The sequence below is a fragment of the Panthera tigris genome, chromosome C2, assembly GCF_018350195.1.
Source record: "Panthera tigris isolate Pti1 chromosome C2, P.tigris_Pti1_mat1.1, whole genome shotgun sequence".
In the NCBI taxonomy this organism is placed as follows: Eukaryota; Metazoa; Chordata; class Mammalia; order Carnivora; family Felidae; genus Panthera; species Panthera tigris.
In genome coordinates, this window is record NC_056668.1 from 7,278,702 (window position 1) to 7,304,552 (window position 25,851).

Consider the following 25,851-nt stretch of genomic DNA (forward strand, 5'->3'; position numbering starts at 1 on the left):
TGAGAAAAGCAGCCAAGGGTCTCAAAATGAGTGCTCCCATATATTGGTGTATTGATGAGCGAAGCGGAGAAAGAGTACTTTGCCTCCCTTGGTCCGCTCACTGCTGAAAGATGCAGGGGGGACCATGCCTATGAAGCCAGCGTTCCCTGCAAGGTCACGGTGCTGCCCTGCACCTGCCTGAAGCTGCTGCTATGCCTCTCTTCTTTCTTTCTGTGAGTGACTCCGGCCACCCAACCTGATGCCCGTCCGCCTCTCTCTCCCCACTTCCTTTACAATTAAAACACATCGTCTTCGGTTCTGCCTGCAGCTAAGTCTTGTTTCCATCCCCTGCTTCTCTCCCCTTTCAAGGCTCCACTCTGCTCACTGTCCCTGACCTCCTTTCGGCCCCTCTTTACTCCGACTCCCCTTTAGAGCCACTCTCCCTTTCAAAAATGATGACGTGTCTATGTCCGTCCCCTGAGTCAGCCCTCAACCTGGTTTTCATGTCTTACGTGATATAAAGTCTAAACTTTTTACCCGATGTCTGAGTTTTCTAGGTGAGACCCCCTGGCTGCCATTCTGGGCACATCTCTGGACGTTCACTCTGTCATCCATGCTTCAGTGATGGCGAAATGCACTTCTCCGCACACTGCGTGCTGCCCCACATCTTTCTACCTGCCTTTGCTCCCAGTGTGTCCACTGCCTGAAAGGCCCATGTTTGCACAGATCCCCCAGCCGAAAGCCCGTGATTCCCTGATAACTCCTCCCACCGCAGGTTTATTTAAGACCTGCCTCTCCTTTACCGCTCTAAGGTATAGTTCACTCACTTCAGTATCATGACTTTCTCTGAATGTATCTGTCTCCCCTTCTGGAAGGTGAGTTCTCTGAGAGCAGAGATTGGGCCATGTTCATCTCTGCAGCCACAGAAACACCGTCCCTGGCATATAGTAGGTGCTCAAAAAAAAAAAAAACAACAAACTTTTGATGGCTCATACTCAGGACTCTATAAATGAGTCAATAAATAGATTAATAAGCAATCCATAAATTAAAAGATGAATGAAGGTCAAAGACATGGCCCAAAACATATGAATGGTTTCAACATACTTATCATTACATGTGAAGCTTTCTAAATTCTTCCTTTGAAGGGACTTACAGTCACATATTGTCCTATCTCTGCGTGAAGTGAGTTTCCACTGTGCTACAGTTCACCGGGTTAAGGAATGCTTCCTTTCGTCTGTCCTGACTCAGACGCTCCCGGAAGCTGGGAGCTTCCTCCGTTGATGACCCTTCCTTGGTGATTCACTGATGTCCTCAAAGAGTACATACACGGATGTTCAGATACGGCTCTTCTCCCCAAGGATGGCTTGCTTTTTTCGGGAATGATTAATCATACCTGTAGTTACTTGAAGCGTTGGAGCTTTCCACTAAAGAAGTCTAATTACGTTCGCATGTGCTTTGTTTCCTTCCTTGTTTACCCCGCTCCCCGTACACACACATACACAAAATCAGCCTGGAAACTGTGGCAGAATCCTATTCTGCCTTTATTCACTTGGTGGCCTTTTTCGCAGCTTTCTCGACAACATCTTTCAAAATCCCAAGGATTTCACTGGAAGATCATGGTTAAGGTCAGAAGGAAAGGAGGGAAGGCTCATGAATCTACACGGCGGGTAGGGGTTTCTTCCAATCTCTCCCCTCGCCCCCCAGTCCTTCCTTCCATCCATCAAACCATCGCATTTGATTCCCAGGATTTACTTACTAAATTCAAAGGGGCTAAGCCTTATTTTGAGCAGCCCATCACCGCCTTCTCAGTCGTGAGAAATGGGACCTAGTTTTTAATGCTATTTCTATTACCATTCTGTAAAATATGCAATGAATGATTGAGGAAAACTAAAACCACACATAGCCTAGGATTAAAAATGGTGCCATGGCCTTCAAACTCCAGTGGGACAACCCCTCGCTCTGGGTCATTATTTCCTAGAAGCTGTAAGTATTCCTCAGTGTCTCCTAATCACCAATATATCATTCATTCACTTACTCACTCACTCACTCACTCACTCATTCAGCAAGTATTTAACACTATTATAAGAAAAATACAGTCTTATGCCTGGTCCTGGTCCTCAAGTTTTACCATCTAATAGAGGAGATGACATATACATGAAATGTTATAACACCAGGCAGAGTAGGATCCTTTCCGGCTAACTCTTAGGGACATGTAAAAACTCCCATAATACAACTTATGATGTTTACTGGTTCCTGTGTTTCTCCCATCCCACAAGTCTGCAAGCTGCATAAATACAAGGACTGTGTCTTATTCTAAAGCTCTGTATTGTCCTGATCTAACAGTGTCTTCCCAGCTGACGTGAACGAATGTACTATATAGAAACATAGGGAAAACGCCCAAGAAAGGATCGATTCTTTCCAACTGGAAGAATCACAGAAGTCTTCGTGCATTTTCTGTAGGAAGAGGAAATAGGAGAAAGGGAATTGTCTGTGAGGGGAACTTCCCAGGCAAAAAAAAAAAGGATGATGTGGTGGCAAAATACTTTCTTGAGTAGGTTCATTTGATTGGACCATAGGTTATATCAATAATTCCAATTGTGGCTGCATATAAGAAACATCTGGAGAAGTTTTTAAATGTCTTAATCCCTTGGCTTCTCCACACATCAGCTGAATCAGAATCTCTCATCGGGGAGAGGAAAGGAGGGACATATTATCAGGAGCCTGAGTTTTGGTACTTTTTCAAAATTTGCCGTTTGCTTCTAGTGTGTCCTGATGGTTGAGAATCACTGTGGTGCCTTAAGAGATTAAATATGAGGACGGATTAAAAGCTCGCGTGGCAATAGATTTTAAAGAGCTTTAAAACAGAAGAGTTTGATCTGTCGACAGGTAAAAAGAAGCCAGGCTCATGTAGCAAGACAGATTGAGATGAAGAGAGTAGATATAGAGAGATGAGATAAGATGCCGTTAATGCAATAAAAATGAAGCAATACACGAACTCCAGGGCATCACCACCTTGGCTTACCAACAGGTAACACTCACACACCTGTTAGATGTGAGGTGATGACAGGGGAACAGGAGCTGCTTTGTCCCTGGATGAAGAAGAAGGCTTGAACGACAGAGTATTGAAGGCAACGCCATGAGATTGGCTCTCCTCAAGTTTGCTTTGAAGCGTTCTTCTCTAGGAAGTAAATTTGGGGCTGGTGATGAAGATTTGGGAATCGCCACCCGGGAGCAGACGTGAACCGCATGAGTCAATGAGATCTGTACCAAGGAAAAATACCAACGGCAGAAGGAAGCTGAGGGCTGAAGCTAGGAGACGGGCCACACTGGGGAGGACTGGAGGACTTTTCGGAAATGCGGCTGGGCAAGAGCAGCCAGACGGTTGGGCAACTGTGTAGCTCATCAGAGTGGACAACCAGGGAAATGAGATTTCAGGAAATAGGACATGATCTAGGAGTCGAAGATTTGAGGGTGGACAGGAGGCACTGCCGCTCCCAGGGGTGAGTCCTGGAAAGGAGGGGGGACCCCTGGTTCCCTAAGAAAGAAGGGAAAGAGGAAAGGTTACACCCACTGCTCGTGTACTTATTGAGCACCTACTATTTTCTGGACTCTTTCAAACACTGGGGACACCACGGTACAAGCAGATGCTTGTTCTCATGAAGGTTATGTTCCAGCTGAGGGGGAGGGGAAGGAAGGTAGGAAACGTTATGGGAAAATACTGAGCGGTAGAAGATGAACGCTGCTGAACTGTGCCCTTGGTCCAGGGAACGGACTAAGTATGGTCCTTTGGGGAAATGTGAGCAGGGCGGAAAGATGTGGAAGAAACTGGGGCTAGCTCTCGAGAAGCCAGGAGACGAGACGAGAGAGGAAGGAGTCTAAACAGCCGCAGGACCCAGTCTCTTGGCTACACCTGCTGTGACTTCGCAGATGTCGATGCTGAGTACCCGGGAGCCCCGGCCGAGTACGGAAGAGGAGAGGTGCCCGGAGCCGGGGACCGGCGAGGCCTCAGCGGTAAAAGGTGACCGGGACTTGGGATTACAATAAACATAGAAACATAAACATCGAAAACCCGCAGAATGTAAATTCTCAAGGTCACGGCGCGCTCATCGGCTCGTGGAATCCATACGGTAATTGAGCACATTAAGAAGCCTACTAACTCTGCTATTGAGTTTTAGAAGGGCTATAATTTAGTATCGCCAGCTATCAATTAGGCCTGTTTTCCTCATCTGTAAAATGAAAGGGTTGGGCGAAATGGCCTCCAAGCTCTCTCCGGTATGGGCAGCCAGTGAACATCAGAGAAAACGCGAAAATCTGAAACTCGGTTTACTTCTTTAACGTGTACATTGAATGTGTGACTCTCGTGTCAGCTGCACAGCTAACACGGCTCTGGGCTGACTAGGCCCTTGGTCTCCAGGACCATCGTGGTTTTAAAGATTAATTGCCCTGTGAACATACACAGCCTAAGTTCTGCTGGGAGAAGTCTCAGGTGTCACGGGTAATTGACAAGTTGTTGATAGGACATTGGAACAGACTGACAAGAAAATTCTTAGAGACCAAGGGGTTCTAGTTATTTGCAAGCTGGGGAAATTGATTTGTCAATATCGGGGGAAAGGGGGAGACACTGGTTAAAAGACGCCAAGGAAAGAAGGAAGGAAGGAAGGAAGAAAGGAAGGAAGGAAGGAAGGAAGGAAAGAAAAGGAAGGGATGGAAAGGAAGGGAAGGGAAGAAGCTTTGCAAATATTAGAATGAATAGCTAGGTATATGAAATAGAGTTATACACATATGAGTCATCTCTCAGAGCTAAGATGAATTTACAGCAGTCTATGTAGGATCTTTCTCACGCCCAAAAATTGTGAGTTAGAGTTAACCAGGCCTTAAGCAGATCCTAAAAGCCTAAGGTAGAATGCTGCCAATTGGACAGTCGGTAAGGAGAACTAGACTACTAGCTAGCTATCATCACTTAATATTTTAAATACCTTCCCCCTCTTCACAAGCCATGCGGTTTGTGGATAATACAATACACAACATTGGAAGAAGTAAGCCTCCGTATGTGCTTGTTCAAACAGCTGCATTTGTTAGACACCTTGTCGTTGAAATCGAGGTCTTTAAGGCTCAAACATCAGTGCTAATGCTGCAAGTTATTTATTTGTGAATTTAATCTGAATTAAGAGCTAATTGCTATTTTTAGAAGCATGCCTGTTCTTTACTAATAGTTGTATACCCAAAGCCTTCGTTCAGGAAAATAAACTGGGGCTTCAGTCTCTACAGCATAGGGTACAAGAATTCATCACTCTTTTCCCTCACGAGGTTAAATACTGTCTTTTATTTGCAGTCCCATAGCGTAGTGCCTACTCACATTTAAGCACTAGAAGTTTCAAACACGGGAGTTTTCTTCAAATCAGGAAGATACATATTAGTTGAAATGAAAAAGAGTGGAGAGTAGGGGAAAAAAAATCATGCCTGAGGTCACGATGAATCATTTTGGTTGGACCTTCCAGAAATTCCCTAGTCTTTTGAGGTTTGGATGTTTTATTTTTCCCTTCCCTCCGTGGCACCCTGGGTGGCCAGCGGGAAGCACTCTGGGGGCCTTACCTTGAGTCCAGGTGCTGGGACCCAGCTCAATCGAAGGTCCTGGAGATCTGGGGCAGTGACCAGGGGGCCCGGCTCTGCAGGAAGGACCTGGGACGGGGGGTGCAGTCCAACCTTGGGCCGCATGCTCACGGGATGGCCAAAGCTGGGTAATGGAGCCTTCCTCACCCACTGCCATGGTGGATGAACAGCAGAGCCTTGGCCCACAAGAAATTCCAGCCCGGGACTTTGGATTTTATGGGTGAACGACAGCCCCCTTGCAAAAAAAAGAAAAAAAGGTACTTGTATCTGACCTGGCTCCAGATTCTTTTATATGCTGTTTGAGGGGTGCCTGGGTGGCTCAGTCGGTTGAGCGGCCGACTTCGGCTCAGGTCATGATCTCACGGTCCGTGAGTTCGAGCCCCGCATCGGGCTCTGTGCTGACAGCTCAGAGCCTGGAGCCTGCTTCAGGTTCTGTGTCTCCCTCTCTCTGACCCTCCCCTGTTCATGCTCTGTCTCTCCCTGTCTCAAAAATAAATGTTAAAAAAAAAAAATTATATGCTGTTTGACAACAGAAACTGCCAAGCAGAACCACCGCCTGGAAGGAGGCACAGCATTTTCTCATGCTTCATGGGTCCTGGGGATGCTAGCAATTCTCCCTCTCGCCCGGATTCTCTCCCACGGGGCTCTGGAGCCTTTGGAGGTTATCTGATCAAGAATCACATTTCAATCACTCTCAAAGCTGTCGTGGGCCTCACACTCTCGGTCACGGGCCCGATCGCGGTGCTAGGTCACAGGTTGCGCGGTTGGTTTTCAAGACACCCAGCTACTGGGGCGCCTGGGGGGCTCAGTCAGTTAAGCGTCTGACTTCGGCTCAGGTCCTGATCTTGTGGTTTGTGGGTTTGAGCCCCGCCTTGGGCTCTGTGCTGACAGCTCAGAGCCTGGAGCCTGCTTCAGAGTCTGTGTCTCCCTCACTCCCTGCCCCTCCCCCAATCTCTCTCTCTCTCTCTCAAAAATAAACATTAAAACACCAAGCTACCAAGCAGCCCCTAGTGGTGGAGAATTATTGTAAACAGATGAGAACACACTAGAAATTTCCCGTGACTTTGGATGGCTCTCATGTGCCATCATTTTCGATGACCTCCATATGCATTTCTCCAGATGTTTCTTCTCTGCCAGTCTGTTCCCTGACCTCTGGACAGGATGTGGAGTACCTGCCCGGAATAATAACGACCAGGCCCGCAGCCAGGTTGTGGACAGTTGTATTGGGGAAGCATTCTAGTGCACAGGCTCACTACTTCCTGACTAGAAAATACTGACATGGTGTTCAGCTCAGTCCTCAGAACATTCTTTATAGGACCATCCCTGGGAATGACAGTGTTCAGGGAAGAACTATTAACAAATGTCAACATTTTAGGGACAGCAGGGATTGTTTTCCTGTGTTCAACCTGTCTTCTCTTTCTCTGTCTCTCTCTCTGTCTCCCCCTCCCCCGCCCCGCCCATACACACACCCTGGTCCAATTTACAGTTTTTGACAAAATCGGGTGAATTATCACATATTCAGTCAATATTATTCCATGCTTAGCTTTGTCTCGAGCATTTTGGTGATAGAGATGCAACATGAAATAGTGAAAAAATATGGGGTTGGAGCCAGACAGACTTGGGTTCAAATGTCAGGTCTTCTGATATGACAGTGTGGGGAGAGGGGAGGCCCTTAAAGTCTGGAAGCTTGTGCCAAGCTCAGGAGGGACTCATCCCGAGGACAAAGGGAGATGCCTTGTGGAAAGTACTTGGGAAAGTGACCTTGGACAAGTATTCAGTCTCCCTGATTGTCAGATTCCTCCTTTCAAAAAAGGGGCACCTGGGTGGCTCAGTCAGTCAGTAGAGTGTCAGACTCTTGATTTCGGCTCAGGTCACGGTCCCAGGGTCATGGGACCGAGCCCTGTATTTGACTCTGTGCTTAATGTAGAGCCGGCTGAAAAGTCTCTCTCTTTTCCTTTGCCCCTCTCCCCTGCTCACACTCTCTAAATAAATAAATAAATAAATAAATAAATAAATAAATAAATAAATAAACAAGGGAGATAATAAGGCTCACCTCGCATTAGGATCACAAACAGCCAGTTGAATGCACCCAACACGGTGCAAAGCAGGACCCTGAGAAGCATGGCTGGCTGTCACTCGGTCAAGGGCGAGAGGCCCCCAGCCATCAAGGGCTTGTCATCTGATTGGGGTGGGAGGCAGCACCTGTGGCCAACAAACACCCACTCGGGGACCCAACATATGAAAAGGGCTTCATTGCCCAGAGACATTCTGGGTTGGGTTCAGCCCAGAGAGAAGGAAATTCAGGGAGTCCAGAAGTGATGAGGCCCCTGTGGGAGGGACAACCGAGCCTCATGGGCCTTGAAGGGAGGGTGTTGAAGGCGGATAACAAGACCGGAAGCATAAGGAAAGAACGGCGGCCTTGGGGAAAGCGGCCACACCGGCAAAGCCAACAAGGTGAGGTTGAATGCAGAGCAACTGAACAGGGGGCCTGGGTGAGGAGGGGAGCTTGGGAAACGGAGGTCAAGTGACAGCGTTGGCGATAAGCAGGTCGGCTAACGGATGCCCTGGTCTGCGCTCGTGACCATCCGATTCCGGAAATCTGGGTAAGACGGCTGCCAACCGCACACGTCCCCAAGTCCTAGGGACACCTGGTGTTTCGGTGCCAACCTTCCTCTCTGTCTCCTTTCCCCTGATTTTAGAGAGCACTGTGGTTTCTTTCCCGACCAGCCTGTGCAGTATGTACTCAATTTATAGTTTACAGGGATTTCTCACACACCCATGTATGTTTTCCACTGAAGTCTGTACTTTTTCCTAGACCCGCCCGAATTCCAGAGCATGGCTCATTTGTACGCCAAGTTCATAGTATTTCTCTTTGTCACTCTCCTCTTCTTCTAAAACCTAGGAGAAAGTTACCTTTTTAATGTTCCTGCGTGTTTTTAACAGCAAAAAAAAAAAAAAAAAATGAAGGATGTCAAAAAAATAATTACAAGGGTAATTTCTGATTCAATCTGCCTTGAGAACAACCCCGTCAACGGGCTTCTGCCAAGTCTAAAATCTTGTTCATCAGAGTTTGAGTAGCTACAGGGGCATGATCCCGTTTATAAGTAAAAGAATAATAAAAAAAAAAAAATCTGGTTGAAGATTTTGTAAGAGTGATGACCTAGCCTCTGGAATTCTGGGCTCCTTTACAAAGTAAGGAAAACAGAACCATATAAAAAGGGAATTAGGTCCCCGGGGAGGAAAGTCAGCTCACGTGGGTCATTTTGAGAGTGGTTCTCTCTACTGATGTCTAGAAGACAGAAGAGCCTTCCCTGCCACGTTCGTCCAAAGCGTCTTCTCTGACTCCCTGGTGTCTCTATGGCAGGCATTCCTCCAAGTTCACGGATGAGAAACAGGGAAGTTGGGGACGAGGCAGAGGCTCACACAGCCCGGAGGTGGGGGCTCCAGCCCAGGATTTTCACCTCCTTTCACTACCCTTCTTCTTGCCAGCCATCCTAAGGAAGTGTGCTCACCTCGGGCTGGGCGGAAGGGGGTGCTGAAGAATCTGTTCGGGAAGTGGGGCCCTGGGGTGGAGACAGAAGGAACCAGTCTCTGTTGTTCGATGGCTTCCCGTGTGCCCCAAATATGCGAAGACACCGGGGCTCGTAACACCAGTGCACGTTACCCTGGGGCTCCGTGGCTGGGAGTTCACACACTTGGATTTCACATCCGGAATGTCTGCTTCCAGAATCCAAAGTCTCTCGTCGTGAGAGCATCCTGCCTCTTTCTTTTTGAAAAATTTGTTTTTAATGTGTATTTATTTTTGACAGAGAGACAGAGCGTGAGCGGGGGAGGGGCAGAGAGAGAGGGAGACGCAGAATCCGAAACAGGCTCCAGGCTCTGAGCTGTCAGCACAGAGCCCGATGCAGGGCTCGAACTCACAAACCTCGAGATCACGACCTGAGCCGAAGTCGGACGGTCAACCGACTGAGCCACCCAGGCGCCCCTTGCCTCTTTCTTAACAGAGTGAACTTCTTTTTGTCAAGCTTCCACCATTACCTGCCAGGGGCTTTTTCTCTCTCATCTTTTGTTTCTTTCAGGCTTCAAGAATTCTTATCACATATGTATATTCTCCTCTCCAGAAGTTTCTGAAATATTACTCATTTGACTTTTGCTGAGAAAAATTAAGGCCTCCCCTCTTTGAATCCACGTATCCATTTTTCAAAAGGGCTATAATACTGCACTTTGTGTTTTGCTGAAGTTTTGTTTAATCACAGCACGGCACCAAAAACCCAGAAGGTATTCCCCGCAAAATAAACTTCAAGCTGTAGGTTCAGTGCCAACAACAGCTAATTGTTCTGAGGGAACTGGCATTGCTTGCTCGTTCTCTCTCCCTCGTTATGACTGTCTTTGTCAGATCCTGCTTGTGTTCACGAGGTCGCTGATCTTAAGAAAGAATAAACTTGAAAAGTCTTGCTTTAATCATTGCAGTAATTAGCAAATTTGGACACTGCATTATCTTTCCCTTTTTACTGGAAACACATTCAAGCATGGGCTTGTCGCTTTTCCAGGGCGTCTCGGGAAGACTGAAGCTCATAACTTGCAAAAACCAGGTATCCGTCCAGGTACGAAGGAGCCTGAGCTGCTGGAAACTTCCTTCAGGAGCACATGTCAGTGCCCCTCCCCGCTAAACCTATACGTTTACAATCGTGATAGAGGTCGATTTATCGGATCACTTGGTTGACTTTCAGGAGGAGAAGGACCGGGCTCGCCACCCTTAGAACGCAGAATGGAAGAGAAGAGACTTTCGCCATCGACGGGCTCAGAAGGGGCCATCCTGCGCCCCTGAGGACTCCGATTTGCCAGCCGCAATAATCTCTCGGTCCTCTGAGCTTTTACCTGGAGTGTGAGTTGGGAAGAGTCTACCGAGCCCTCTCCACCCCCTTGTCTTGTTGGCATTGTCAGGCCACCTGCTGCTTCTTCCCCTCAACTTCCAGACCCGCTTCCTGCCCGCTCTGATAAATGAGTCAAGGCGGTATCGGTAAGAGCATCTCCAGAACGTTCCTACCGTCTTTTGCTACTTTGGTCTTCCGTCTGCTTCTCTGCTGAGTCCTTCTCTTTCATTCTCTTCCCGTGCAGTGGACTTTTCCTCTCGTCTGTGTCCGCCCCCGCCCCCCACTGGTCCCCAAGGTCCTACGCTCACCCTCCTGTACTGCTCTTTATAGCACGTCTCGTGTCCTCTACCTGACGCTCTTGACCACGCCTGGTCCCGTCACGTTAACTGTTGTTGACCGACAGCACCTCCTCTGAGAACAACTCTGTCTTTCCCTGGGACGCCCCTCCTAGGGAAGTGCCCAGAACTGACTTGTCCCAAACAGAAATCATATTATTTATCTTCCCCAAATGCAGTTACTCTTCCCGGTGTTTGGTTCCAACAACAGCGTCCTCGTTCTGCCACCTGTGAAATCCTTCCCTCCTGCCTAATGTAGTGCGAGCCCTTCTAATGGACCCTGCCAGTGCCTCCCTTTCCCCTTCTGTTACCGCGCCGGGCCCCAGGTCTTCAGGCTCTCTACTGGCCTCTCAACACCCCGTTCCGGCAAGTCACATGGCCTGCACGGCCGGCCTGATATCCCTAGAGTGCAGCTCAGAACCCCCAAAACCAAAGCGTTCGGTGACCCCTCACTGCTTACCAAACCGGACCCCAGACAGTCCTTGGCAACCCGCCTGCCCCTGAGTCTCATCTCCGGAGGCTCGGCCCTTAAGGCTCTGGCCACTAGAGGCCCATGACCTTGCATCAGAGTTGGCTTCACCCCTTCTGAAGCAAGCCACACACCCTCTGCACCCTGTTTTCCTCCTCTCGAAAACAAGGCTGATAGCAAAGCCCACCAGGTAGGAGAGACAGTTGTTGTGAAGATTCAGGAGGACCTAGAACCAAGTTGTCTTTAGTGAGCTCTCAGCATCGCCTTGACCGTTGCCATCACTCCCCACCCCCACCCCCCTCCTCCCTGGTGCACCTGCCATTCTGCTCGCTCTGATGGCTCCTCCCATCCTGACTTTCAAAGTCCTGTCCACTCGCCTACGCTCTCTCAGATTCCCCAAGGCCTTTTCCGACCGTCCCAAACAGATCTGGTCTTCTCTCTTGACTATCCCCGACCGCTAGCCTGGCTCCTTGTGCGATTCTGTTCTGCCTGATGCCACAGACATTCTGCTGCACGAGTGGTTTCTACTATTTCTTCTCTTCTGTTCCCACCCGCACGTCATCACAGAAGCCGACTGGGGGATCCCTGCGATCAAGGACCGCGTCTTCTCCCGCGACCACCTAGCCTCCTGCCCAGTTAGCCAGCAGCACACACACACTGGGCGAAGGGGCTTGGGGCCGGAGCCCAACTCTCCAAACTCCTAATAGGAGTTGATTAAAAACTCATTCAATATACATTCCCCCCAACTTTGGGCTAGTGCCTCATAGACCATTTCTTCAGCTATCGAAAATTAAACAAAGGGTGCTGCAAAAAAGCGAAGTTTAGAGAACATTCCCAGGAGGCTGGGCTAGACAGGCCAATATCCATCATTATAAAATTTATTTTTAAATTTTTTCATGTTTAGTTTTGAGAGACACACAGAGAGAGAGTGAGAGAGAGAGAGAGAGAGAGAGAGAGTCTGGGACGGAGGGAGAGGGGTAGAGAGAGAGGGAGACACAGAATCCAAAGCAGGCTCCAGGCTCCGAGCCGTCAGCACAGAGCCCGACGCGGGGCTCGAACTCACGGACCGCGAGATCATGACCTGAGCCGAAGCCAGATGCTTAGCCAACTGGAGCTACCCAGGTGCCCCTACAAAATTTAGTTTTTTCAATACACATACCCTCACACAGCCTCACACTCCAAAATGCCATGTACTGGCATAGGCTGCTTCCAGTCGGAGTGAGATGCATTTGATCACAATCACAGCAAAGAGGCTCTTCTAAGGTTTAGTCCCGTAATATTTCATCCTCAAAATGGAGAAATCTTAGAAAATTCTCTTCGACTTAAAATTTAAAACACACTGAGAGCCAAATACCCTGATTGCCACAGGTACACTAACACAGGCCTTAACTAAACATAGCACTTGACGGAGACTAGAAACGACGTGATGCCTGGGCCTTGCCCCCTGGATTGGCCGCACCCTGGGTCAAATCCAAACTCTGCCTCCCGGGATTGCAGCGACTTCCTCCTCCTGTTTCTTTCCCTTGTTTCCATCCCCAGGATCCAACTTTCAGTGCACGCTCCCATGCCAAAGCCATGGAGTTTTATTTCAGTGTCCTTCTTTCCAAAATACTCTGCGTGCTGCTCGCTTTCCCCGAAGGGGTTTATTCAGCTACTTTGTGGTAGGTGCGTGCTGCCCCATTTAACCACTTCTAGCAGCCGGCCTATCACGTCGAAACGTTCACCGAGGGAAAAAAATGCACCAGTTAGTAGTTTTCAGATACATGCTATTTCAAAACACTGGATAAAAAGTTCTCTGTTGGCGTAAATGCAGGCCACGGTTCGGGTGAGGATGTAATTATAGCAAAAATCCCACCTTCGTGTCAATGCCTGTTGACTCAATGAGGATCGCCCAAGGAATGATCCGGACCAAGCTCTGGGAGCGCCGAGAAAGCATCAGGTAAGTCTCCATTGTCCCAGAGCTTACAACTAGTCGGTAGGTGAGACAGACACATAGGTTGCCTTGTAACGTAGGGTTGAGTGGGGTGAGCCAGCTCGTCCGGGAGGGGGGAGGGACGTCTACAGAGGGTTCCTAGCCCAGGCGTGGCCGGTCATAGATGGCCTCCTGGCAATGGTGCCAGACCCGAGTCTAAACCGGTGGAGAACATTTATCACCTCACTTATGGACAAGCAAATTATACACATAGTGACAATTAAATTATAGACAGTGATTTTAAAAAGAAAGATCTGAAGAGCCAGAATAGACATTATCTTTCAAAAGAATCATAAAAAACGATGCCTGTAAAACTCAGCACTACAAGGGCCTGATTGATTCCCAGTTTCAAACACGAAGTGTATTTAAAACTCACATTGGGGGCGCCTGGGTGGCTCAGTCGGTTGAGCGTCCGACTTCAGCTCAGGTCATGATCTCACAGTCCGTGAGTTCAAGCCCCATGTCGGGCTCTGTGCTGCCAGCTCAGAGCCTGGAGCCTGCTTCTGATTCTGTGTCTCCCTCTCTCTCTGACCCTCCCCCACTCATGCTCTGTCTCTCTCTGCCTCAGAAATAAACATTAAAAAAAAATTAAAAAAAATAAATTAAATAAAACGCACATTTAATTCTGAGGCCCCAAACGAGATTCTGCCACTGTGGGCTTGCCTACGTTTAGTTTGCGGTTTTCAAAAAGCAGATAAAACTCGGGGCCAAATCAGGTCGATCAGGTGAGCATCTGACTCTTGGTTTCGGCTCCGGTCATGATCTCACGGTTTGTGAGTTTGGGATCCTCTGTCTTCCTCTCTCTCTGCCCGTCAAAACTCATATAAAGTGAGCAAGTGATTTACTCTAACTACCTGTTTGAGGCATACTCCTATTTTCCCTTCGCATCTACTTTTTATGTCATGTTACATTTTACGTGAGGGGCTGTGAAAGTCTTTGGAAACTCACTTAAATCCTTAGGGAATAAGATGGAGAGAGAGAGAGAGAGAGAGAGAGAGAGATAAAGAAACAAAGAGGCAAAAAGTAAACACATTCTTAGGAGCTGACTATCTGTAGCCAGTTCCCGGTCCCAAAGGCCGGCCAGTCACCTGTAGGGATAGCGCAGGTCCCGAAGGTATAACTCAGAGCCAGGAAGAACACGAACACTGTAACATGTTCTTGGAGCGAATGACACCTTGCCACCCCACGCCAACAGTAGTCTGCAGAGGTGGCCCCAGTGCGGCCAGATGACGTATTCATTGGAGGAGCGAACCATAGCTATAAGGAAGCGGGAGGTGGGAGGCAGTTCTGTCGCCCAACATGGTCGTACAACACGCGACTCCCAGTTAAAGCCTGGCTCTGCCGCAGGACTTCTCAGAGCTTTAGGATGCTGACGATGACTGTGGAGTTCCAAGAAGGGGCCTATAGACCGCGGTAGCTTCCTATCTAAGCGTAAACCTTCTTTTTGCAGGGCGAGAGTTATGTGGAACCCTCTTCAGGACTCTGCTTGCCACAGAACTTCCCAGGACGGACGATGCTTTACTGTCTAGCTTGACTGAGGTTCAGGATACGCCCTCCTGCCTTTGGGCTGGGAGAACCGCTCTTGCCCCAGAAGCCGGAGCCAGGAAGTGTAGGGCCAACGACTAGGTGGTCTCCCCCAGTTCCCAGGAGATCGAGTTATGGAGGCGCTGGAGTGGCACCCTCGCTGCCCCCCTCTTACCTCCTGCTGCAGCTCTGGCCTGCCTGGGAGAAGCCAGTTCTGCCCATAGGGGCCAGGTGGGTTGTGGTATCAGGAACTAGAACCCTGAGCATTTCTTGATCAGATCATCCCCGCATTCGTATTGATAAGAATCGAATCATGCGACCTAACACCCAACTCCTTTGTTAAAGACTGTTGTTAAGACCAACATCCCTATGATGGCACTTGTTTGGGGTTTTTTTTGACACTGTTTAGAGGGCAATTTGAGGGGATGTTTCATCTTTAATATGGACCTCGGGTGGAAATGATGGATCTGAAACTTATGAAACAAGACAAGATGTTGAAAATAAAGCCCCACTGTATGTTGTCAGCATTGGAATACTCTCTCTACACCTGCAGTTTCATTATTAATGTTTGGGCTACATACACACCCATGTGGCGTTTGTGACCTGCACTTATATGTCTGTGCATCATGTCGCTCACAGTTTGTTATATAAAGATCCCTTCCATGGACTTTTGAAGATACAAAGAAGACAGGGCAGATCCTCATTCTTTAGCATTTAAAGAATTCTAGACAAAGGAACCAGGCGCTCCAAGGCTTGTCCATTTCCTTCAGTTCCTGGCGGGTATGTGGGGAGGGCGTTTTTAGGAAGAGTACAGATGATGTCAAAGGTCGAGGTGCTTCAAAACAAAGGATAAAGTTTTCCAACGTGTTCTCCAAAGGGAGGAATAAAGGGCACCTCAGGAAGTGAGAAAGCCAGAACTGGGGAGCTGATCTTGTATTCTTTGGCACGGCGGAGTAGGATCGAGCAAGATACGGATGTGCCAACATTTGCAGGCACAAACATCGCTGAGTGGGAGCGTTATCTGCCTGGTAGGCATGGGTTTTGCAAGCATTCATACGGAGAAATGGCACTGTTCGCTTCTGGCAGAACCGGGAACAGCATTAACAGAAACCAAGGGAAGAGGCTTTCCCTTGCCGGACACGGGGACATTTCATGGCCATTTCGGGAGGGACACCCCCCAGCCTGTTTGAAGAGAAGCACCTTTTTTTTTTTTAATTTTAAGTTTATTTATTTATTTATTTATTTATTTATTTAGAGAGACAGAGAGAGAAAGGGAAAGCAAGAGCACGAATGGGGTTGCGGTAGAGAGAGAGAAGTAGAGAGAGAGCATCCCAAGCAGGCTCATGCTGTCAGGACAGAGCCCCCTGCGGGGCTTGAACTCACGAACTGTGTGATCGTGACCTGAGCCAAAATCAAGAGTCAGACGCTTAACCGACCGAGCCACCCAGGCGCCCCGACAGGCACACTCTTGATGCCTTTAACATCATGCTAGGTCCTAGGCTCACGACTAGCATGGTATTCTTTGAGTTTTGACGTGAGCCCAGCATGAATCTCAGCGCCCACACACTCTGCTGTAGGAAAAGCAGCATTTTGATAGCAGCTTGCCCTTGGGCCTAGTTATGGCCTAAAGGTTTGGCCACGGCACAAGGATCTACATTTCACGGCAACCCGCCAGTGACATGAGGAACATTCTACAGATCGCCCGGATCAATTTTCCATACATCACTGATCATTAGATATGCGTAAGCACGATGGTATTTTCGCTTATCTTTTTCCAGTTACTTAGAGGGCAGCCAGCAGTTAAAATTTCCATAAGCGAATGCAACCGATCCCTCAGAGATACTAAGTATCAGGCCTTTATTATGTATGACAGGGTGGATTTATCCTGAAGGTAATGACATTAGCTTCAAGATGCCTCACTTGTGCTGAACCTTTGTACCTAGTTTTCTAGTCACGTTTTTCCTTAAAGAGGGCCCCGACATTGAACATTCTTCAAGCTCCATATGACCTTGATGAGCCTCTCGTGCCGGTACTCGAGAAAACACACAAGAATTTCATAGTCATCAGCCCGACACTGGGAAGCAACTTCAGCTGAAAGACAATGTGGATTGAAACCCAAATCTGACTACCTGGGTCCTCCAAACAGCCTGAGAACTGGATCGCAACTCAGAAGCGTTCCCTGTGTCCCCCATCGGCCCCATGCTGATCTGTGATCTCGGGGGCATGGTCAGGTTGAGAACCCAGACCCTGGGGGTTGATGGGGGTTGGTCAGCGGCCAGGGCGGGCACACTGGCTCTTGGCCAGCGCCACAGCCCCCGCCCCCCAAGGAACTGCTTACTTCTCCTTTTACTGTGGATCAACACGTATCCAGATTGCTCTGAATTTGAGCCACCAGAGTGGTGGGAAAGAACGAAACGAAACTGTTGCTAAATCTTTGCAACATTTCCTCCTGGCCTCAGCCCCCAGGCAGCACAGACGTGCTTTTCCACTGTAATTGCCAATTGCTTCCTGCGGACATGTGTGTTTTTGTATCAAATATCAACACCTTGTCCTTCTCGTGTCCCGCCCGTCTGATGCTGTGAGCATGATCAGGCATCCCTGGTTCATGACCGTATCATGACTAAAACACCTGGCATTTTGCGCTCTAGAATTTTAGGTCTAGAACCACAGACTGTATTCTGGAATCAGGCTGTATGTGACCTTCTAGAGTCAAATTGGATGGTGCGGACTATGGGTTTATCGATCTTTCCAGCTGTTACGGCATCCTGCCCACTGAAGGGAACACAGGTACACAGACCCCTCACGAGCTCTGATGACCTTTCTTTAGGAGAAGCGTTTTGGGCTAAAATGCCCTGGGAATATGGTCAGCTTTTCCACGTGGACTCCAGCTGCACCCTGCTGAGTGGAGAAGCCCTCACCACTGTCTGCATTAAACCCACAGAACATTTTGTGACATTCGTCAGATTCCAGTTTCTTGCCTTGTTTTACGCAGGAATGTGGATTTTGCTCGTTTCCCCCCCTTTCATCTCAACAAAGTAACACTTACAAGATAAAACTTTTTTTTTCCCCCAGAACATATTTTTTAGATTATAAATTATTTCCTTCCTTCTCTGCCCTCAACCCTCCCTGTCAAGGTGGGGAAGCAGGATGTCCTCTTGTCCTTTAGTTGAGGGAAGGCTTGGCATTTCTAGAACTGCTCACTTCTGGCCACACGGTTCCCTTCACCTGCCTGTAAAAGGAGCGACGGGGGAAAGCTACCTGAACGGCAGCAGAGGGCCAGGCGTGCTGGGTCAGAGCTGTCTGCTTCCCGGGCACTGCATCCTTGAGGGGCACAGAGCAAGGCTATCCCACCACCCAGGGCTGCCGCACCCCACTCTCCAGCTGCCCCCACAGCCCCGCGGCCAAGGTGGATCCATGACACGGAGGCGAAGGGCAGAGGAAACCGAAGGATGGGTAATAACCTCAGTCTGATATGCCCCTCGCATCTGTCCATGAATACGCAACACCTTCTTCTTTGCAAGCATCCAAACTAACATTAACTCTCGCCATAGCTTCCTATTTTTGAAGTCGAGCTACTTTGACTTGAAGGGCGAATTCAAACACATTTGGAGATACCCGATTTTGTCCAGTGTGAGGTGCTTAATAAAATTTCCGCGGGCAGGGGGAGTGGGGAGGGGCGCGTGGGTGGCTCAGTCGGCTGAGCGTCCGACTTCGGCTCAGGTCATGATCTCACAGTCCGTGAGTTCGAGCCCCGCCTCGGGCTCTGTGCTGACAGCTCGGGGCCTGGAGCCTGCTTCAGAGTCTGTGTCTCCCTCTCTCTCTCTGCCCCTCTCCTGCTTGCACACTCTCTCTCTCTCTCTCTAAAGTAACATTAAAAAAATTTAAAAAAAAACTTGCGAAAAGACAGTAGCTGAATCACCTATAAAGACTGCAGGAAATGATTAGGGAGGTTTATATGCCTTGAACAGGGGATAGTCGTCTGTGCCCTCTCATGCTTACGGCTCTGTCTGTGGACTGCTTGTGTCGCTTCTAAGGTTCTGATGCGGCCAGCAGGCAAATACAGTCCACAAGCAGCTCAGGACTCTGACGTGAGGCATGCGAGAAAGTCAGCGGATGACTCCGTGCCTCTATCCGGGGAGGGGGTGCGGCAGGAAAGGCAATTTCAAGTGTCTGACGTTCACCGATTAGGTCTGAAAAGGTTTGCCTCTGTGCAGTCGCTGCCCCACATGGGTGGGTTTTCTTGTGCTGAGCGTGTTGCTGTCTTTCAGGTATATAATTACACACACATGCGCGCACACACGCACACACCGAAACAAGAAAGCGCAGCCCTTTGGAGATCTCCTGCACGCCAGGGCAGAGCCGGGGTGTGCTGAGCCCTGTGTGAAGAAACCCGCAGACCCGATTTTACTGGCTCTCACGGCCGCTGGCGTGGGAAGCCTGGGGTCTCGCTCTCCTTCCCTGCAAACACGGGCCGTCTGCACTGGCTTGAAGTGTGATGAGAGGAAATCGGGGAAACAGCACTTTCCGTAAAATGACCACAACTGCTGGTGGAGGAAGGAGTGGTAAGAGGGTGGGAGGGCTTTTTAAAAATGTGTTTTCCTTAAGCTTCCAGAATCACAACATTCAACCTAGTCTGTTCCTGCAAACCCCCAACGATTTATGCGTTTATTTAACTCGGTGAAGACCCGTCAGCTCTGTTATTGGATTGGCATTTCTGGGATACGGATGACCCCGGTCTGGTTAAAGTCTTCTAATTTGCAACCTTTAGGGGACACTTGCCATGTTACCTCTGGGTGGCTCCCCGCATGCTCATTGATTACATTTGCAGCTAGAAAAGAAGGAAAACTGCTCAAAACAAAAACAAAAACAAACCAAAAAACCCCCCAGGAAGGAAGAGCGGAGGAGGGAGCCCTGCATGAGGTAAGTGCTGACTTGCACGCCAGCGTCCTGATACTTTCCACCAGCGGCTGGTGTTTGAATTGAACACGAGTGGTGGCCGCATGTGACTCTCTCCTTTGGATCCTTAGGACAAGTTTAAATCGAGAGAATCCGTCACCTCAGGCTACGGCTGCTCGTTACACAGTTGTGTAAACATTTACAAAGACAGGACCCAATAGGGTAAGATCGGGGTTGGCAGTCGACTGTGCGTGAGTGTGAGCGGGGTTCTGAGGTTTCAAAGAAAGGACTTGACCAATCCTTTGTCAGTTTCTTTTTTTTCAAAACGCTTCCTTTAGGTAAACACACACACACACACACACACACACACACAAGAAACAAAACAAAGATTAAACTATTTTCCGCTCGGAAGAAGTAAACCCGCGCACGTGTGAACCGAGCGGGGCACACAGTTCGGGTCTTGAATTCTGTCCGGTTGAACATCGCGTTGTGGGGTCAGTTTCCCCACCCGCGACACAGAGAAGCTGGGAGGTCAAGAAACACCTCCTCGGACGGCAGGTTCTCATATCCTCCAGGCGACCCAACACGGAAGTGCAGGCAGGAGATACAACACCGGTTTCACGGGAGCCGGGTGGAAATTTCACGCCGAGTGACATTGCTCAGCTGAGAGCAGCGTGAACTCACAGGAAATCACACACGGGTTCTAAGGCAGACGCCTTCCCCCGCCGGGCTGTGAACAGGGTTCCTCATGTTTCCGAAGCCAGAATTGTTTACCTACCGTGGAAAACTTACGTAACTTTCTCCCTCTCTCTCCCTCTCTCTCTCTCTCTCTCGTGAGGATAGGTAACAGATTTTAAACCATTCCGGTGAGGTTTCGCCTTACGGCAGCCCACCCTGACTTCTCCCCGGACAAAGGAAGCTCACGGCCAGAGAGCCACCCTAGAACTATCTCATCCCCGCAAATCAGTACCAAACCCGCTCCGACAGACACCGTGAGAGAAAACACTAGCAAGGAGAAGCCGGAGTCATTCCGTCCCTCCACCTAGATCACTTACACCCACAGCAAACAAGACCACATCTGGATATGGTTTCCCAGGCAGGAATAAAGCGCTTTTTTTTTTTTTTCCTTTTTGCCCCATCATTAAGTAAAAACCCGCTTTCCACATGCAAACGGCACTTGTAAATCTCCCCCAGATAAGCTAGGAAGTTTTGAATGATTTAAGTGAGTTTTAAGAGACTCACCAACCCCCTTCATTGCCTTGGAGCAAAGTTTTCCAGAAAACCCTGCAGCCGGCTGAGGGCTCCGGCATTGACCGAGGCGCGTACCTCTTACCTGCGGGGATGCACCGGGCTCCTGGCTAGAAGGCAGGCGGTGACCTGGCAAAGAAATGGTCCTGGTGATACAGGTCGCCTTGGGAAAGATCGGTGTTTGGGTTGGTTCTCTCAGAGTGAAGAAAAGTCTCTCGCTGCTCGCTGTCAGTCAAAAACTAGTTGGTACAAGTTTCAGGAGGATTTACCTGAAGGAACTGAAGAGAGGAGGAAAGAGATTGGGAGAGATTGAACGGAGGGAGGAGGGACCTGGAGGGAGGAGGGCGGGGGGGGGGGGGTGGTGGGGGGGAGGGAGAGAGAGGGAGAGAGAGAGAGGGAGAGGGAGAGAGGGCTCCATGATGTCAGCAGTGTGCCTTAAGGAAACCTACAGACCAGCAAAACATTCTAGTGGACACCAGCCCTGAGGTCCCTGAACACCTGTAGGAGAGAAAGCTGATGTCCTTTTCAAGAAAAGGGCCATTTAGCCGTTGAGGACACTCGGGCCTCTCAAAGCCTGTTTTTAGGCCCTTTTGCCTGAATAAACCATAAATAAATAACTAGACGCTCTCTTCTAGCCAGCTCCCCTATACCTCCTGTCCCCTCCTCCTCACCCTGTCCCCACGGCAGCTGAATGTTAACAGAAACTCCTGCCTCTTGGGAAAAGCAGAGGGAACCTGTACTGATGACTCACATGGTGACTATATACATAAAAGCAAAATATCACCGAGAAAAACTGTGTGCTTTCCGCTCGATCCCCTTACAGCCATGTTGATTTTTCCTACAGCCCCTGTGTTCTCTGATCAGGAAGCATAAAGACGTTGGACGGATATGGGTAAAATCAGGTTCTTCTGGATCGCGGAAGCTGGGGTTGAGGTTCCCTGTTGGAATCTGGTTTCCAGCGTTTGTGTGCAGAGTCTGGTGCCTTTATGACTTCCGTCCTCGAAGCAGAAGGCTAAGGGGGAAGCCTCAGTCTCTGGAAATGGAGGCAGAGTTTGTTTCTGGGGCACAGTGGTAAGTCCTCCCTCTACCAAGCCATTTCTTGCGGCCATGGCCCATCCAAGGGAGGCCCGTCCAAGGCCTGTGCGGGTCTCCAGGCTCCCCGTGGCCAGAGTGCACAGGGGCCCCAGCAAACTCCGAGGCGATGACTTTCCCATAGGCGCCTGCCCCAGTGAGACCTCCTGCATGGGCCCAAAGACAAGGCCAAGGGAAGCGAAGGCCGTCTGTCACAAAGGTGACGACGGCACCCTCACACCCACCCTGTGCAGGCACCTCGGAGGGCTCAGGGCTCTGCGGCTGCTTTATGCTGAATGATTTGTTGGAAGCAAATGATACGTCCCCTCCCCTGATTTTTGGGGTCCGCGCTGCTGTGCATTATCCCCTCGGCTCCACGCTGGGCGCCGCTGTGGCTTTTCAGGCGGCCGGAACTCAATGGGGGCAGGAAGGGGTGAGGGGTTATTCTCCTTTTTAAGGGGGGATGTCTGAAAGTCCCTATTTTGTCCCACCCCCTCCCTTGACTCCAAGGACTGGCGTCAATCATTCCCTTTTTTCCGGTTCCCCAGGGGGAACAGTGCACCCTTCCCTTTTGCCCTTCTCTTTCCCGGGAAGCAAGGGCTTCCTCTTCTGCCCGCGAGAGTACGGTGGCCCCTCTGGGAAGATGCTGGGCTCCCCGGGGGGCTCAGGGCTTGAGAGGATGAAGACGACACGGAAGGTGCAGACACCTTCCAGCTGGTGATCTTACTCCAGATCGTAGAATCGGACGGACATCATAGGAGGCTCGTAAGGAAGCCCCATATAAAACAGGTAGGGGCACCTGGGTGGCTCAGTCAGTTGAACATCCGACTTCAGCTCGGGTCATGATCTCACGGTTCATGGGTTCGAGCCCCGCGTCGGGCTCTGGGCTGACAGCTCAGAGCCTGGAGCCTGCTTCCGATTCTGTGTCTCTCTCTCTCTCTGCCCCTCCCCGCTCATGCTCTCTCTCTCTCTCTCTCTCTCTCTCAAATAAACATTAAAAAATTAAAAAAGAAATAAAACAGGTAAACACAGAGGTGGAGAATAACAAGAAAGGGGAAACCCAACTTCAAGGTCTGTCTATATCCTACCTCAGGTGATTGGCACAGGCTGTCCTACCAGCCCGGAAGGTTCTCCATCAGATCTGCATTTACCCAATTGACCCCATTGAGGACTCAGCCCACTGGCACCTGCTCAGGGGGGCTGGGCCCCTCATCTCATGGGACCCCAACCCAACTGGCTTCCTAGTTCTCCCTTTTACTCTGCATGTCCCTGAGCACTGCCTGAATTGTGCTGGTTCTTTATCGTTTCTCGCTGGTTTCATTTAGACTCAACCGCACCAGCCTTGTTCGCTGGGTGCCCCTGGCACATCGGAGTCCCTAAAATAATCAATTGTCACGTAGATTTGTAAACGGACACTACAGTTTGTTACAATTGAAATTTAATTCTTATTTTCTTACTTTTGATGAATATTTCCAGTCTCCGCTTTAATTAATAAACTAACATTTGAATACTCATTCTCAACTCATTCTCAGGTTCTTTCAGGGATGTTATCAATTTGATACTCAGGCTAAAAGGGCACGATTAGCTACATTGAAGGGCGAGGGAGCCAGAGAGGTTAAGTGATTTGCTCAGAATCATAGAGCTGGAAGGGGGTCAGGGGTGAGGCTCAAAACAGTTCTCTCTCTCAGCCCATGCATTTTTCATTAGGCTACATTTTTCTCAAATTAGTCTATTGTGGGCATACATATGCATGTGTCGATTTCTTTGAATATACTACATGAATATGTAGTCATACACTACATGAATGATAATCACGGTCTAGTATTCTGGCTTTCGTTCTTGCAGGGCCATACAAAGTAGAGCCCATGTTCATTCATCACACACTCTTAAACGTGATGAAAGAAGAGAATGAGCTCAAAATAGTGTGAATACATGAAATACTTTAGAGGTTAAGACAATTAGGTGCTGAGGTTGTAGGTAAACAAAAGGTGGCGAGGCATTAAAAATGCAAGGCCAAGTGTGGAGAGGTGAGTAGGAAAGTTCTAGAAAAGTATCTATATGAGATTTCGGTCCCACGGGGACAGACTTTCCTTAGCATGTTTTAATAACCGAATGAGCTAATTATTTCGGATGCTAAGTGAGGAAACCAGGGTAAATTATTAATCTTGACTGAAAACATTTTGTGTCACCCAATCTCTCTCCTATCCAGTGAATGAAATCTGCTTTACAAGCCACTTCTAAAGAGGAGGATCTGGAATCTACGATCAGATTTCTTCAAAACACATAGCATATCATCTTGTAATTGAAGAGGGTTAATGTTATTAGTCTATTAGCTTAAATTAAAAAATAAACATGAATGAGTATTCAGTAAATCTTTCTTTCTCCCTTCTTTCCTTCCTTCCTTCCTTCCTTCCTTCCTTCCCTCCTTCCTTCCCTCCTTCCCTCCCTCCTTCCTTCCTTCCTTCCTTCCTTCCTTCCTTCCTGATTAATTGAAAGCAAGACTCTTACATGTGTCAAATTTGAATAGAGTACACATCTAAAGTCTGCATTTTTATGCAAAGTTCTAAAATGATGTCTTAAAACTGGACAGAAAAGATCACAAGACCTAGGTCTTTCAGGAGAGCCATTTCCCAAGAATAATTTCCAAAAAAAGAAAATGCTGTCATGCTTCCAATTCTCATCTTGGCTTGAATGGAGACATAAAAAAACCTTCATTCTCTCAAACACCTTAAGTGTTTTAAGAGGAAAAAAGTACATTTTTACCTTTGAGCAGATCTATTTAAGTTGCCTCAGATATGGGACTGTTGATGGAGTGTTATGTCAGTGTTATGTTAAAACTTCCTGGAAGCTGCCTATGACCCCACCGCTCCAAGTCCCTGCACAGGCTCAGCAGGTTGTGGCCGGGTGCCTCATTTGCTCCCACAGCTCCTGTCCCGGAGGCCTGTAGAACACTCCTCCTTCCCCCGAATGTAGGTGAGCCGTGGGGAATGAAGAATGTCCGTTTCAATCCTCACAAGACTCTGCAGACCAGAGCTGGGGCGCTGCTTGCCTTTGACCTGGTCAAAGCCTTCCTGAGGCTTGCCCCAGGAAGTCACAGAGCTGAACTCGTCTGGGAGTGGCTTTCTAGAAGCAGGTGTTGCGACAAGGATGCACTTGAGATTGATTCAAGTGCTCCTGGAATCGCTCTGACGGAGAGAAAGGGAGGCAGGCAGGGGAGGGATGAAGTTAAGGAAGGGACAATTTTAGGCTCAGGCCCGAATCTGGAGAGGGTTCTGGAGTGAAAGTAGCATCGTAGAGAAGGGATCTGGACTTTCCTGCTCTCGCCCCGGCCACTATTACTAAGAGAAGGGCTGATGGGACATCCAACCTCCCCGGTGCTCTGGCTTTCTGCCTCTGCCAGGAAGTGGCCAAGGGTGGCCTTAAGGAGGTGGTGGACGGGGAAGAAATATTCACACCGAGAAGCAGGGAAGGAGGTCCGAGGGGATCTGGGCAGGCCACCAGGGGCATGGGCTCATCCTGTGAATGCTGGAAGTGATCCCTTCCACTGGTACAGGCCCCCCCCTTACGGTGAACCCTCACCCCTTCAGCATCCGCCACCCCCCTCCTCTGCTACATCAATTTCCCAATCAAAATAAAATTGGGGATGTCAGCACTAAAATTTGGAACTTCCCTTCAGACGCACATGGTCAGTTCCTCAAAGTGCCAGGCAGAACCCAGCAGGGCATAGCACCAATGGAACACTTTGCTATTAAGGCCGTGTCAATTTAACTTGATTAATAACTGAACTGGGTGTCTTCTCTTTGCTGGGTGACAACGACCCCACGGTCCCAGGCCTGGAGGAAAGTGCAAGATCGGGAAATAGCTGAGTATAAA

The 25,851-nt window shown here is 49.0% G+C and overlaps 1 protein-coding gene across 9 annotated transcripts in view; it reads right to left on the reverse strand.

Annotated features, from left to right (window-relative positions):
- KCNJ15 (potassium inwardly rectifying channel subfamily J member 15) overlaps positions 1-25,851 on the reverse strand; it is a 76,978-nt gene that overhangs the window by 22,369 nt on the left and 28,758 nt on the right. For 5 of the 9 annotated variants that reach the window (XR_006207731.1, XR_006207729.1, XM_042956874.1 and 2 more), the window contains exon 2: positions 20,993-21,185. The exons of 2 other annotated variants lie outside the window; for them this stretch is intronic. The gene's annotated coding sequence lies outside the window, so the exon portion shown is untranslated. Of the gene's footprint in view, positions 1-19,668; positions 20,434-20,992; positions 21,238-25,851 lie in introns of those variants that run through there. 2 more of the 9 variants (XR_006207730.1, XM_042956877.1) reach the window with 2 other exon arrangements.